We start from the raw sequence: 14,755 nt of genomic DNA, 5'->3' as shown, positions 1-14,755 counted from the left end.
GCTAAAAGCTATTGATTCCCTTGTAACATTTTAATAGACTATACTCCCCACTTATCCGCAAATGGGAAACAACCAATATAATTAGAGCAAGTATTAAAACCTTCAACATATGATATATATTAGGTGTTTTGAAAAAAAAACTTGCATACCATCTTTGGCAAACCGTATGTCGATTGGGTAATTATGAAAGCCAATGGAATTGATTATACACTGAAATATTACTCAAAACACAATACATAGTTGTATATATAAAATATGACTACATAGTTTTTTCCAATCGAATTACAGTTTCTTCAATTTTACATTCAAAATCACAATCCTATAACAAAAATCAAATATAATACATAAATGTTGTGACCATCGGTAATTGATGATGTGTTATTCCTCGCAAAAAAATAATTGATGATACGTTACAAAATTATGCCCATGAAAAGTGGCTGGCCAGAGAGAGATTCTTGTTGGTGGATTAATTGGTGTTTGGAACTAAATGTTATTATGGCATGTGCTGATGTGGACGCACAGCGTGCATGTAGAGAGTATTGCTAGTAGTGGGGATCAACTACTTACAGTTTATTTTAATGAGATTTGGTTGCATGAAACATGAATAAAACATAAATTTTGGAGTAATAATATAGTATGAACTAAAAGTGAAAATGCATTTTATGTATTATATTTGATTATTGAATAGTAAAAAACTATTTATTGAATATAAGGAGCAAAATTTAATGATGTTTTGTGATGCATGTTATGTTAAGCCTTTGATGAGGTGGCATGTGTGCATATTGAGATAAATATAAGTGGTGGGATAAACTAATATGGAAAACCTTTTCCCATGCATGTTGAGGTGGGCTTTTGATGAGGTGGCATGTATGCGTATTGAGAATTTGAGATAGATAAAAGTAGTGAGATCAACTACTTAGATATATACTCCCTATGTAACGTAACATAAAATCTTTTTTGACACTATGCTAGTGTCAAAAAACATCTTATATTAGACCTATATGTGCTTGCCCTACACCACTACATATATACAACCACTTGTATAGTCCTTTCAACCAACTTTGTGTGTGTGTGTGTGTGTGTGTTGTGTGTGTGTGTGTGTGTGTGTGGTGGCGGTAGCAGTTAAGAGGAACCCATTCTATTTCAAGATGGCAATCCTATAAATTTTTTATGAAAATCAAACTTTATAGGGTTTGAACAGGTTTGCAGATAAAATATAAACATCTATAGTAACAAACGAATACAATATTGATTTGGTAATGTAGATGTTAATATCTTCTATAAACTTAGGCAAACAATACACACCTTCAGTTTAAAATGGGGGAGTATATCATAAAGTGGGAGTTGATATTTCCAATAGGAGGATGAATAGTTGCCTACTCAATCCATTCCAAAATATTTGAAGCTTTTACTTTATTCTAAATTTAACATATTTTAGTTTGATCAAGTATATAAAAAAATATGTGAACATATATAACAAAATTTTTTTTGTTAGATTCATCATAAATTTTTCCGTGTACAATAGATTTGATGTTGTAGATATTACTCCCCCATTGAATTTAAGGGACACAAATGTGAACTCAAATTTCCAAGTACAAGTTCGTTATGGCGCGGGTGGGAGTTGTAATGTCCATTTATCTCTTTCTCTTCCTAGGAGCATCTCCAACGTTTTGTGATAGTTGTTGGTAAAACTAGAAGGGCACCTCGCTTGTTGCTATCGAAAATCACTTACGAGATTGTTAGTTCATAATGCACTAAATATGACATGCAGCATTTTCCAAGAAACAAAAAACTAGACTATATAAACATCTTGCAAAAATGTCCAGATGAATGTATTAAATAGTTGATTTTTTATCTCCTTAACATACTTCCAAAACTTGGTGTCTTGCGTATTTCACCATACATGTAATCTGAAATGCCATGTAAAAGGATCATGTAAAATGAGATGCCAAGGAGGTAACAATTCCTCGTTAGGCCTACAAAATAGGAAACAAATGACACAATATATAGGTATATGATAGACAAATATAGAAATCAAGAGTTCGAGATGATTAAGAACTGTGAGGAAAAAAATTCATAATATTAGACATTCAATCATCACGATGGAGTAAAAGATATTTGTATATGAGAAGTCAAGTACTCAAAATGTGATCATCCATTCCTATGCATGCGCATCAGGAGATGTAGATAGATCCCATAGAGGAGGATAGATAGACGGAGATGTACAATTTAGTGGTAGCTAGTGAAGGTGTTAATACAATAACAAACATCCATCTTGGTAAAATTGTGAGAATGGAATGTATAAGGTAATATGGCAACATCCCGGTTATAAGATCACATTGTACACACAAACAACCAACATTAAGAAACTAATATGTGGTGACATTTCAACAAATCCTATCTTCGGAGCACCAATTAGCTCACCATTTGTATAGTTCCTCGACCAAGACTCCAATCCCTGGAAGCCCTTTCAATAATTTTTTTGGAGCACCAATTAGCCCACAAACATTAATTCATCTGTATAGTTCTCTCATGGTGGAATGAGAGAAAGTTGAGAACGGAAATAAAATGCTTGGATGTGGCAGAGAGTAGCAGAAATATAGTGGAAATGAAAGATAGGTGGAAACACTCAGTTCATTTGCCGCACTAGGAAGATACACTGTGACGGGCAATTTAATACAATAATGTGGTTGTACCACACGTGATAATAAACTAAATTGGATGGCTAGCGCAAGTTGGGATGACGTCAAATATCGTAGGAGCACAAAAATATCTATTCAATGACCCTAGTGGGGTGGAGCATGCAATTGGAAAATATAAAATAATAATAAAATTGATCAGCTGACATGTGTGGTGGCGTGGGATGTGACATATTGTGAGACATAGTGATCAATCTATTAAGGTAGTAGAAGATACCCCATGCATTGCCACGTGAATGAGTTCAATATATTTCAACGAGAGTTAGTTGTATGACACATAAATATTTGAATCAATAATATATGATCTGAAATGGAAATGCATATTATATATTATATAGTTGGAAATTATTTATTGAATATATGTAGCATAATGTAATGAAAAATGGTTTCGTATGCATGTTGCGGGTCTTTGATGAGGCGACTTTTGTGCATATTGAGATAAATATAAGTAGTGAGATAAACTATTAAGGAAGACTTTTTTCATGCATGTCGAGGGTGGGACTTTGATGAGATGGTATATGTGTTGAGATGGCATGAGCATGTTAATATAAATAAAAAGCAGTGGGATCATTTGCTTAGACATAATAGGACTATGATTGCCACCTAGGACATATGGTAATGTGTCACACAATAAGTGAGGAGATAACAATATTGTGTTAAATCAAGCAACAATATTTGCACAAGCTCCAATGTGACAACAAAGTGCACACTTGATGTATGTTGCCACCTCGGATTTCACAAATTAACCACAATCTAGGGGAGTAGTTGTATGATGATTTTTTTGCAGATTGCATGGACAATTTTACCAACATGGCAATATAAAAGTTGTTAGGGCTTATCCAATGCCGGCTGTCGGTGTCAAAACCGGCGGATCTCGGGTAGGGGGTCCCGAACTGTGCGTCAAGGCCGGATGGTAACAGCAGACAAGGGACACGATGTTTTTTTACCCAGGTTCGGGCCCTCTCGATGGAGGTAATACCCTACTCCTGCTTGATTAATATTGATGATATGGGTAGTACAAGAGTAGATCTACCACGAGATCAAGGAGGCTAAACCCTAGAAGCTAGCCTATGGTATGATTGTTGTGTATATTGTATATCTATCGACTAGCCTGGCCTCGGTTTATATAATGCACCGAAGGCCTAGGATAACAAGAGTCCTAGCCGAATACGCCGGTGGGGAGAAGTCCTTGTCTTGATCGCCAAGTCTTGTGGAATCTTCCTTGTATGCGGTAGCCGTCCGAACTGGCCCATGAGTATACGGCCACGGGGGTCCTCGGCCCAATCTAATAGATTGGGAGACGACGTGGTGAGTACCCCCTAGTCCAGGACACCGTCAGTAGCCCCCTGAACCGGTCTTCAAGTTAGGGACGCTCCTCGATTCTTCCGAACTGTTCTTCATCTTCGGTTGCCGATCTTGAAAACTGGTTCAACAAATCTTCTTTATCTTCGATCTTGAGGATCGCCGAAATGCATTCGACGAGTTTACACGTCGGGTATCCAAGGAGCCCCTTTAAGTTTCCGGCCTTTATCAATGCCTTGTTTATTTTTATGCCACACCTCGGGTTTGAAGTTGTTCCCGGGAGGCAGGGTCCTCTTGCGTCCGAGCTCCAACGCCGGACTGCATTCGAGGTATCTTTTGCAGCCGAGCACCAACGCCGGACCGCTTCCCCGCTCTAGCGCCGGAATGTATCCGAGCTCCAACGCCGGGCTATGTACCCGAGCTCCAACGCCGGACTGTATATCCGAGCTCCAACGCCGAAATATATCCGAGCTCCAACACCGGACTATGTCCAGGCTCCAATGCCGGACTATATCCGAGGTGTCATATCACCTTGGTTCAAAAAAGTTGAAGGAGTTTAGCCGAGCTTAATGCCGGAAATGCCCTCTATGGAGCCAGCCACTAGCGCCCGAGCTTTATGCCGGACTGCTTCCGAGGTGGTGCACCACCCCGACTATGGGCCGATTTTTTGTCAATATTTTTTATTGGTGCAATTTATTCTCTGCCGAGATATATAGCCAGTAGCCCTCAAGGTGTGTATTGGTCTAAAACCCGAGATGCACATGAAGGATGACATAAGACCGCTGATCCCAGTAGCCGCTGAGACTCAGGTTGATTTGCAAAATCAGCCTGAGGATCAAGTCCTAGCTCGGCAGAATACTTCGGGACACAAAAGCGGCGTGCTCAGTCCTCAAGACTCAGGTTGGGTGCGGCCGACCAACCTGAGGATCAAAATCTCCTCGGAAACTATATTGCACATAAAATTTTCTGCATTGGACAAGCAATGCAGTAGCCCTCGAGACACTGGTCGGGTGGCAACACCAGATCAGGGGATCGATGTGCCCCTTTAATATTTGTAAATAATAAGCCCGAAGCCCAGTAGCCCCCGAGCCTTAATGCGGGCACGGGTGGCCGAATTAAGGATCAATATCCATAGTAAAATCACAAATTATGTGTAATGACTCTATGTATCCAAGTACTTTACGTCATTAATGCTCGGATCCTCATTGTACAAAACTTTGTTGACCGACCATCGGCTTCCACCTCCTTGGCCAGTAGCCGAGGAGTGTTTGTCCTACTTTATAAAGCCTTTATGAGGGCAAAGATTTACGACAAATAAGGCAATCTGGCCACACGGTTTTATAAACAAAGGTATGCAGAGAGATATGTTATATTACTGTTTAACAGAAGAAATGTATTCCAAAGAAAATAGTCCCGCTATCGGTTCCTTTCTTTGGGTTGTCATGCTAAGCATGATCATGAAACCTCAGCTCGAATGTAAGAGCAAAATATCGATGATTTAGTTTGGGAGGCCAGTTAATAGCCCCCCGGTAGTGTTCGGCGACAGTCGAGGTCAAGCCGTAAACACTTCGGCCAATGTTATGAATGGCCCGTCATAGTCATCGGATCGCTGACCAGTTTACGCTTATTGTGACAGTCAGTTTTCAGCTTTCTCCACTAAGGTGCTTAACCATGTGAGCTGGAAGCACAATCGCAGTGGTTCTTCCTTTGCACGCCTAGCCGAACAAAACGGAACGTAGGAAGCAAGTGCAGGAGCCGGGCAACCCAACTATTGACCGAAGACACAATTCAAAACCGATGCATATATAGCAATATCTGAGAATGTTTTTGCCGAATCCCTAAAGGTGTCCGGCGTTGCACTGCGAGACTAATGCTGGAAAAACACAAATAGTTTAAAAGTGCCAAAAAGCTTGGAAAACCAAGAAACGTCAGTAAAAACATGACGTCCGAATAAGATCAAGTGTTCGGTGCCAATCCGAAAATTGGTCTTAGAAAAAAAAAGTGCTTCTGTCATCCTTTAACATGACACATCCTATCTCAAGACTTCGGGCGGGTCAGCCTACGGCTTCAACCTCCTATCTCGAGGGCGGAGTACTTCTCATCAGGCCAGTTTAGCAAACTAAACTCTAGCGGCTTTGAGAGAGAAATTAGGCTCCCCGGCTAGTGACCGCACACTCGTGTCGAAAAATGAGTGATAAATAATAATAAAACTTTGCAACGACTAAGAAGAAGAACACTTATTATAAAACGGCTCAAATAAACTTAAGAGCCCCCAAGTGACTTGGGTAGAAAAATGATTGCATGTACCGAAGTACTTATATCATATCTATGTTCAACCGAACTTTAAACGCGTCTTAACCGACCGTCAGCTTCTCCCTCTTCGGTCAAGGACCGAAAAGTGTTATGTACTTCATCGGTCAAGAATATCGACGGTGTTTCCAATAACCAGGCAATTAGGCCATAAGGCTGTAACAGACAAAGCGCGCTCGGGGAACTTATGCTATATTACCGTGAAGTGTAAGAAGCATCTTCGAAGAAAACAGTACCCCCACCGATACCTTTCTTCGGTGCTCATTGTTAATATGAGACTTGTGCAATAGATTTTTTGTACGCATGAGTTCCGTTGTGTGCCGACCATCATTGAATAACTATAAGAGCGCTAGCTTTCGGCTTCACCCAGTCTGAGGGCCGGCTCGGGTGACCCGATCGTGACAATCGCAGAGGTGCTCCCTTTACTCCCTAGCCGAACAATCGGGAACGTAGGGGTAAACACAGGAGTGAGGCAACCCAGCTTGCAAATCGCTTAAGTCAATATGGTGCGTACTGTGGCATAATACACGAAAAAGGAACGAAGCCGTACAAGTATAATCATATGCAAGAGGAAAAGCTTCATAAATGAAGCCCCCAAGTGAATTGGGTCCTTAAATTTGTGTGTCACAAACAAAGTTTGGACAAGGAAATTTTTTACAAGCAACTTTTTTCTAAAAAAGTACAATGCTTGGTCAAACCGAACACAAGTTAGAAATTAAAGCTTTGAGCATGAAAGCGACTTAGCTGGTTAATGTGTTCAGTATTGATGACGCGGTCCGAGCTTGATGTGGGGCAAGGTTCCATCCCCCAAGCTGGTCCTGAGGTGGCGGAGCGGAGAGCTCGACATGCCGAAGTGGTGACATAGCACGGTCAATGTAGACCGACAGAGTGACACCGAAGTCCCCGGATCATTTTCCTGTGCACAAAAAATAGTGCAAACCGGAGATAATAGTAATAATGATAATTAAAAAAATGTTGCATAATAAATAATTTATGCAAAGTGAGGAATAGAAGAAATATGGCCTGGCGCCGAAGTCAATGTCGATGCAGGGCGTCGGCGTGATGTAGTAAAGGTGTGGCAAAGACTGAATTCACAGGTCAGTCCGAGCTTCGGATGCGGCGTTCACCGGACTATGTACGAAAACTGATCGAACCACCACGCGACCGTCATTAAAGCGGTCACCATTTGATAGACCTGTGTACAGATCATGGACAAACCAGAGTAATAATTCCTTGGGAAAAATGAACCCAAACAAGCAAAAAATACTGGGATTAATAGCACCTGGTTTATTTGTTGTAGCAATCCGAAGGAAGGTGATTCCTAAAATTGGGACCCGCTCCGCACACCCATTGCCTGATGGGCGATAAAACGACGGCATGGCAATGCTGGTAAAGGTTGACTCGCCGAGGCAAAGCCCTCGGCCCAGCTAACGTGACGGAGCTGGTCGGCTAGTGACGCCGAAGTGTCCAGAGTAGGTTGATGAAGAGATGGCGAAGCCCCCGGTCCAGCCTCGATGTCGAAGCCTCGATGTCAGCCGATGAGTCGAAGTAGGTCGGCGTGATGGACACCAGCTTGAAGAAGCAATAGTGCGGCCCTGTCGATGCAGGTCGTGACGTGGTCGATGCCGGCTTGATGAAGCGACCGTGCGGCGATGCCGGTATGCCCGCTCCATGTAATCCGTGGGGCGGCGATGTTGGTGATGATTTATCCTTCGCGATGCCGGGCTCTTGTTCGGCTTGCCGAGATGATGATCTGAAAAAGTTGAGCTCGGCTCAACAAAGTGACGCGGTGTCTAGCGCAGGTCGGCAGCCGTGGAGTAATATTGTCGGACTGGTTTGACACCAGCATGATGTTGAAGATCATGTTCAAAAGATCTTACAGTTAGTGGGATGTGTTCGGGAACAAAACACAATACCCCATACAAAACTTCCTTCAAGAGGGATGTCCGAAATCCTGTTCATAAAAAAGATGAACTCGGGTCGGATTCGTTTTCGCGCAGAAAACAGATCCGAAAAGTGATGCACTAATCGGAAGGTTCCCGGAGTTTGGACGGTCGGATCGAGCCGAAATTTTGAGAGGTGGTAGATATAGGAATTCCGCAGCCGATCAACGGTTGGATCTTCCAAAGGACTTCCGAGCTAGAAGCTGGGCAGCACGCCCTAAACTCATCCAAATTCCCGTCCAGATTTGACAGGGCTCCGGTATATCGTGGATTGCCAGAGATTCCTCCATCGGAACTCGACGAAATTTTTCAGGGTTGTTGCAGACTCAATTCCGCAAAATTCCACCAAAGCGATCGTCAAAGCGATACTCGAGAAGGTGGTGCTGGCAGATACGAGTTCGCTGTCCAGAAAAACAGCACGGTCGCTTGAGGGCAATGTTGACGTTGAGCCCCCTAGCTCCATAGATGATTCCTCCGTGATCTTGATAGAGATCGGAGTTGATGTTTAATGAAGGCCCTCGTCCGGACATGGTGATCCGAATACGGGGCGCAATTCTTGGTCGAACCAAGGTGACCAATCGAGCTGGTGACGAAGATGCCGAAGTCGCAGTTGATCTGCAGGCGAGCCATCGATCCTTTTGTCGATCACACAGCGGAACTCTCAATGAAAGCACCAATGTCGGTGTCAAAATCGGCGGATCTCGGGTAGGGGGTCCCGAACTGTGCGTCAAGGCCGGATGGTAACAGCAGACAAGGGACACGATGTTTTTTACTCAGGTTCGGGCCCTCTCGATGGAGGTAATACCCTACTCTTGCTTGATTAATATTGATGATATGGGTAGTACAAGAGTAGATCTACCACGAGATCAAGGAGGCTAAACCCTAGAAGCTACCCTATAATATGATTGTTGTGTATATTGTATATCTATCGACTAGCCTGGCCTCGGTTTATATAATGCACCGGAGGCCTAGGATAACAAGAGTCCTAGCCGAATACGCCGGTGGGGAGAAGTCCTTGTCTTGATCGCCAAGTCTTGTGGAATCTTCCTTGTATGCGGTACCCGTCCGAACTGGCCCATGAGTATACGGCCACGGGGGTCCTCGGCCCAATCTAATAGATCGGGAGATAACGTGGTGAGTACCCCTAGTCCAGGACACCGTCACTGACCCTCAAAACAGACATTAGATTTGTTTACGAACTGATCCGGACTAGTCTGTGGACACTGATGAGGGAGCTGTCCATCCAACCATGTGCCTTAAAGTCCGCCTCTGTTTTTTCTAAGTCCAAAACATTCAAAATAAATACCATATGAAATCTTCGATAATATTCAAATGCGACAGTAGTTCTAATTTGATACTCCCTCCATTCCATAATGTAGTGCCTATAGATTTTTGTGAAAGTCAAACTTTGTCAACTTTGACCAAGTGTATAGAGAAAACTATCTACATCTACAATACCAAACATGTATATTCTGAAAATATAACTCACGATGTATCCAATGATGTGCATTTGGTATTCTAGATTTACCTACTTTTCTCTATAAATATGGTCAAAGTTTGTAATGTTTGACTTTTGCAAAAATCTATAGGCACTACATTATGGAACAGAGGGAGTATTACGATCCAACTTAGTTTTGAGATAAAATAGTCGAAACTTGAATTCAACGGGCACATATGTTGTAGTTGTCCTATGATGTCTACTACACAACCTTCTTCTTGTAGACGTTTTTGGGCCTCCAAGTGCAGAGGTTTGTAGGACAGTAGCAAATTTCCTCAAGTGGATGATCTAAGGTTTATCAATCCGTAGGAGGCGTAGGATGAAGATGGTCTCTCTCAAACAGCCCTGCAACCAAATAATAAAGAGTCTCTTGTGTCCCCAACACACCCAATACAATGGTAAATTGTATAGGTGCACTAGTTCGGCGAAGAGATGGTGATACAAGTGGTATATGGATGGTAGATAAAGGTTTTTGTAATCTAAAAATATAAAAATAGCAAGGTGACTAATGATAGAAGTGAGCACCAACGGTATTGCAATGCATTGAAATAAGGCCTAGGGTTCATACTTTCACTAGTGCAAATTCCCTCAACAATAATAACATAATTGGATCACACAAATATCCCTCAACATGCAACAAAGAGTCACTTCAAAGTCACTAATAGCGGAGAACAAACGAAGAGATTATGGTAGGGTATGAAACCACCTCAAAGTTATTTGTTCGGATCGATCTATTCAAGAGTTCGTACTAGAATAACACCTTAAGTCCCAAATCAACAAAAACCCTAATGTCACCTAGATACTCCAATGTCACCTCAAGTATCTGTGGGTATGATTATAAGATATGCATCACACAATCTCAGATTCATCTATTCAAACCAACACAAAGTACTTCAAAGAGTGCCCCAAAGATTCTACCGGAGAGTCAAGACGAAAACATGTGCCAACCCCTATGCATAGGTTCATGGGCGGAACCCGTAAGTTGATCACCAAAACATACATCAAGTGGATCAATAGAATACCCCATTGTCACCACGGGTATCCCACGCAAGACATACATCAAGTGTTCTCAAATCCTTAAAGACTCAATTCGATAAGATAACTTCAAAGGGAAAACTCAATCCATTACAAGAGAGTAGAGGGGGCGGGGGGAGAAACATCATAAGATCCAACTATAATAGCAAAGCTCGCGATACATCAAAATCGTACCACCTCAAGAACACGAGAGAGAGAGAGAGATCAAACACATAGCTACTGGTACATACCCTCAGCCCCGAGGGAGAACTACTCCCTCCTCGTCATGGAGAGCACCGGGATGATGAAGATGGCCACCGGAGAGGGATTCCCCCCTCCGGCAGGGTGCCAGAACGGGTCTAGATTGGTTTTTGGTGGCTACGGAGGCTTCTGGCGGCGGAACTCCCGATCTATTGTGCTCCTCAAAGTTTTTAGGGTATATGGGTATATATAGGAGGAAGAAGTACGTCGGTGGATCTCCGGGCTGTCCACGAGGCAGGGGGGCGCGCCCAGGGGGGTGGGCGCCCCCCACCCTCGTGGGCAGCCCGGGACTCTCCTGGTCCATCTCCGATACTCGGTGGGCTTCTTCTCGTCCAAAAATAAGTTTCGTGAAGTTTCAGGTCAATTGGACTCCGTTTGATTTTTCTTTTCTGCGATACTCTAAAATAAGGAAAAAACAGAAACAGAAACTGGCACTGGGCTCTAGGTTAATAGGTTAGTCCCAAAAATAATATAAAAGTGTATAATAAAGCCCATAAACATCCAAAACAGATAATATAATAGCATGGAACAATCAAAAATTATAGATACGTTGGAGACGTATCATCCTCTTTAACCGCCCACACATATGCTCATTCAGATCCTCCTTTAACTGCTTATGAGTTGCTCAATGCTAAATTTGTTGGTGCATTTGGACAAACTCATCAAACGTGGCCGGATTCTGCTGTGGGAGTTGGATAGGATCACCCATGTTCTCAAACTCCAGACCTCCGGCAACATCATCACCCTCATCTACCATGTTGTGCATGATCACATAATATGTGATCACCACTCATAAGGTCTCCAGATCCAATTATTTAGCAGATCCACGAACAACAACAAAACGGGTTTGGAGCACTCCTCAAATGTCCTCTCCACGTCCGTTCGAGCTCCTTCTTGTATATGGGAAAAGTAAATCTTTTCTAACCAACTGACTCAAAGATGGTCTTGACCAAGGTTGTCCACGGAGGATAAATACCAACAACTAGATAGTAGCCCATATTGTACTCATGCTCATTGACATTCCCTTGCAGAGCCTTTTGGGCAGTTCTTTTATCTTCAGCGCATACAATCAAGAGATCTAAGCATACCTGACCACCCTCTGGCTTCTGAGAGTGTCATGAGCCTTTCAGTATCTGCAACAGTTGGTTCTCACAAGTATTGAGGTCCAAACACCTCGACCACCGCAATAGCAAATCTGACTATGGCGTCTTCGCATGTGCTCACTGACAGCTGGAGCTACTTGTTCCATGAGTCCGCGGTCGTGCCATATGCAAGCATCTGCAATGCAGACGTGCACTTCTGGTAACCAACGAATCCTATTCTTCCTATGACATCCTTTTTCAGGATGAAATACTCATTACAGCTCCGAACGCCATTGTAGAGGTGATCGAACACATATTTGTGCATTCGAAAGCACCGTTGAAAGTTTTCCGCGAATAGGGCATCGGGGGCAAAGCGTCAAATGCCCTCGTGCCGTGTTCAAAAGTGTCAAATGCCCCCGTGCCCTATTCCGATTCAGCAATCGATGACCCTTGATTGATCCCTTGAAATTGAGAACATGTTATTTCGCATGCTCCACGTTTGCAATGACCAACTACATCATCACTGTTTCATCCGCATAATCCTCCACTTTGGAGGAGTCGCACGACTTAATGTAGTGCTCATAGATGCACTCCATGTCCGTATCCACTGCTTCAAAGAAGGAAGAAAAATTCTCAAAATTTTAGCACGGGCATTTCACCGAACACTTGTCGGGCGTGGTCTCCCTCTCATGGATGGCATCTGTAGGGACGGACGGACGCGAGGTGTCAAACATCGACGTATGCAAGTGGTGTGGCGACCTGTTGGAGTGGTGGCATCGTGTAGGTCCGGTCGAGTGGTACAACGGCGACGTGACGTCGGAGCGGAAGGAAGTTGACACAAAGAAAGGGGAAAGGATGAAGACGCGGGATCATGGTGTGGTTTTTGGATGGTCCGGGGGTGCCTGAGTCCTACGTGGCGAGGTCCAGACTCCCGCAAAGCCCCCTGGCTTGCTTCTGTTTTGCCGGATTTCGGGCAGTTGGACTGGTCCGAGAACCGATGCTCGACATCGTTGGATCCTAAAGTGTGCTCGGACCGATCGATTCGGAGGGTTGCAGGTTATTTGAGGGTCCACTTTGAAGATGCCCTTAGGTACCATTCTGCTTTTGGGTGCATATGCGCTTGGATGAACAGTAAAATGGAAAATACTATTTAAATCTGATTTTATTTTGTGACAAACATCGTTGAATGTTTCACCCGCATGAAAAGTTTAGTGAAGAAAAAACATTCAAAATGCTATGGAGAAAGATTTTTGCAAGCCTTACATAGCGCTGAATTTGTTTTATTTTTGCTCACACACGCATGAACCTCATTCCATCGCAGAAGAACAGTATTCAAGTAGGTGGAAACTAAGCAACATGCGTTGAGAAAAAAAAATTCAGGATACTTGTCATTCGTCCAATGCCGTCATGGAACAGTGACCAACTTGCGCCTCAAGTTGGTAGGCGCAAGCGTCGCACGGGCTCCCCCTGGCGTGACTTTGATGACTGATCGCGTGGGCCACAGTGGTCAGGGGATTATGGAGTAACTGCGGCCACAGTCTTTGTTAAAGAGGACTGGGATGGACTAGTTTATTCATTCCCCGAGCTCGCTAAATAGGCCACCCACGGTATCCGGCCTCTCGTCTCTCCCCTCGCCCTCCACACTAAACTCCTCCCCCGTGCGGCGCACATCTACCCTTGACCACCCCGAGGCGCACCACCCCGGCTGCGACCTGAGAAGGTCAGATCTGTTTCCCTGTGTGCATGCGTGCGTCGATGATCATGTTTTTTTAAAGAGTAGTCGATGATCATGCTAGTGTGTGTGCGTGCGCGCGGTTTCCTGGTTCTGGATCGTGATGCGCATGTCGCGTTGGCTTAAATCTGCGCTGTGCCGCTTTCCTTGGAGTTTTGTTTCGCGTGTGCTACAGCCTAACCCTGTCGTCGTTGTTTGGTTCGAGCCGGTGGTGCAGCTGCATTTCGATTTTCCACGCCCACGCAGGCGGTTCGTTGGTCTGATTCGACGTGGTCACGATGCGTAGCCTAGCGTATATGGGGTTTCTCCTTTTTTTTCCTGCTGGATCGTGAAAGTTCGGGGGTTTCAGATGTGAAATTCGTGCTCGTTTAGCGTCTGTGCCGTTCGAGTTTGGGACGTACTCACCCTGTTCATGTTTCGTTCCTGCATTTGGACGTGCACGGATCAGATCTGGTGCACGCATGTGTGAATTATGTTTTTTTTGCTTGCTTTGTTTCAATTTCTGGCCAAATCCGCATCTACAATTGCTACCTTGTATTGTTTCATGGTGGATTAGATTTTAATTAACGATCGGATTCGTATTACCAGATGGGCAGGGCCAAGAAGGCCAAGGCCAAGGCCCAGGAGGAACACCTGTGCCCCCGATGCAAGCTCAACCTCGTGGAGGCCAAGACGACGCTTTCACACGACGATAGCGCCTGCGCGGCCCACAAGCATAAGATGGAGAAAGAGGCCGCCCGCAAAAAGAAAAGGCCGCGTCCAAGAAGCCGGCGAACAAGAACTAATCGGCGTCGACAACCTATCCTCCTCCCCCTCCTCCCCCCTCCCCTGGTCGCGTTCCGGGATGTGACTGATTCGGTTCCTGGATGTTCTGTACCCTTAAACTCCCGTTAAGGAGACGTATTTTACAGACA

General features: G+C 44.0%; 1 long non-coding RNA gene across 1 annotated transcript; it reads left to right on the top strand.

Annotated features, from left to right (window-relative positions):
* Positions 1 to 13,711: 13,711 nt before the first annotated feature.
* Positions 13,712 to 14,599, top strand: LOC147984521 (uncharacterized). Its single transcript, XR_015616090.1, has 2 exons — positions 13,712 to 13,829; positions 14,430 to 14,599. It is a non-coding gene; the product is annotated as an uncharacterized LOC147984521 (long non-coding RNA).
* Positions 14,600 to 14,755: the final 156 nt, after the last annotated feature.

This window comes from Triticum urartu, chromosome 2A (genome assembly GCF_056163025.1).
Source record: "Triticum urartu cultivar PI428250 chromosome 2A, HENAU_Tu73, whole genome shotgun sequence".
NCBI classification, from domain to species: domain Eukaryota; kingdom Viridiplantae; phylum Streptophyta; class Magnoliopsida; order Poales; family Poaceae; genus Triticum; species Triticum urartu.
This window is presented reverse-complemented; position numbering and strand designations above follow the sequence as displayed.